Genomic DNA, 1,609 nt, shown 5'->3' on the forward strand with positions numbered 1-1,609 from the left:
TCCTCGTTGATTTTATTCTTGTCAGCTTCAACAACAGTTTTTCCACTATCTGACTTAGATGAGAGCACGGGTGTTTCAACCTGTTGATCACTCTCTTCCTTGTTTTGCTCTGTTGCTGATTCTTTTTCCTTCGTAACCCTTCCGGACCTTAAGGTGACAGCCTGTACCTGTTCCTTCATCTCTTTCTTACCCGGATTGGCCTCGGTATCACTAGGAAGCGTTCCTTGTGGTCTGTTTATCAACGCGTTGGCAATCTGCCCAATCTGATTCTCCAAAGTTTTGATTGACACCGCTTGGCTTTTAATCATTAATTTCATCTCTTCCCATTCAGATCTTTCGTTGGAAGACTGTCCAGCCACCCCATGATTTTGTTGCTGGAATCCAGGTGGATGGAATTGCTGCTTCGGTGCAAACTGTTGTTGAAAACCAGAAGGGTTGAAAGGTCTAGCTCCTTGCTGCTGAAACTGTTGCTGTTGTTGTGGCATGTAATTCTGATTATTGCTCCAGCTGAAATTCGGATGATTCCGATTATTAGGATGATAAGTGGCCGGAGCTGGCTGTTGTGACCTCTGAAAGTTGCTCACAAACTGAGCGGATTCGCTCGATATAGCACACTGATCTGAAGAATGTGCTCCAGCACAGAGCTCGCAGACTGAAGGTGGCTGCTGATTTCCTAGATTTGCCAAAGAATCCACCTTCATAGTAAGAGCCTTAAGCTGAGCAGCTATTGCTGTAGTAGCATCAACATCTAGAATTCCTGCTGCTTTGCCCTGATGAAGACGCTGAGTAGGATTCTGATATTCATTCGCAGCCATCATCTCGATCAACTCATAAGCCTCATCATAGCTCTTAGCCCATAGAGCTCCGCCTGATGCAGCATCGAGCATTGGCCTCGATTGAGGACCCAACCCATTATAAAAGCAATTAATAACCATCCAATCAGGCATCCCATGGTGTGGGCACTTCCGAAGCATCTCCTTGTAGCGTTCCCAAGCTTCACATAAAGTTTCACCAGACAACTGAGAGAATTGAGTGATAGCATTCCTGATTGCAGCGGTTTTAGCCATAGGGAAGAACTTAGTAAGAAATTTCTGAGCCAGATCCTCCCATGTCGTAATAGATCCTGCAGGAAGAGAATGCAACCATCCTTTAGCTTTATCCCTCAGAGAAAATGGGAACAACCTCAATCTGATGGCATCGTCCGTAACACCATTGAACTTGAAAGTGTCGTAGATCTCAATGAAGTCCCGAATATGAGTATTAGGATCCTCAGTCGGAGAACCCCCAAACTGCACTGAGTTCTGTACCATCTGAATAGTGCTCGGTTTGATCTCGAAAGTGTTGGCCTGAATTGCTGGCCTGACAATGCTCGATTGAATGTCATTGATTTTAGGCTCAGAGAAAGCCTTAAGAGCCTTAGTATCATTCGCTGGTGGTCGATCACCCATTGTAGTGTTCACTATCGTTTCTTCCTTAACCAATGCTTCCTTACGAGCCTGAGAACGTGTTCGCATACACGTCACTCAAGTACCTGAAACACACACAACGAACTAAAGTGAGAAAAGAATCCAAGTCATTGAACTTTAACGACCACTAATGACAAGCACAT

The 1,609-nt window shown here is 44.9% G+C and overlaps 1 non-coding gene across 1 annotated transcript; it reads left to right on the top strand.

Annotated features, from left to right (window-relative positions):
* The first annotated feature begins 945 nt into the window (after positions 1-945).
* Positions 946-1,052, top strand: LOC135148168 (small nucleolar RNA R71). The gene has a single exon (XR_010286060.1). It is a non-coding gene; the product is annotated as a small nucleolar RNA R71 (small nucleolar RNA).
* Positions 1,053-1,609: the final 557 nt, after the last annotated feature.

Source organism: Daucus carota, chromosome 7, assembly GCF_001625215.2.
Source record: "Daucus carota subsp. sativus chromosome 7, DH1 v3.0, whole genome shotgun sequence".
NCBI lineage: Eukaryota > Viridiplantae > Streptophyta > Magnoliopsida > Apiales > Apiaceae > Daucus > Daucus carota.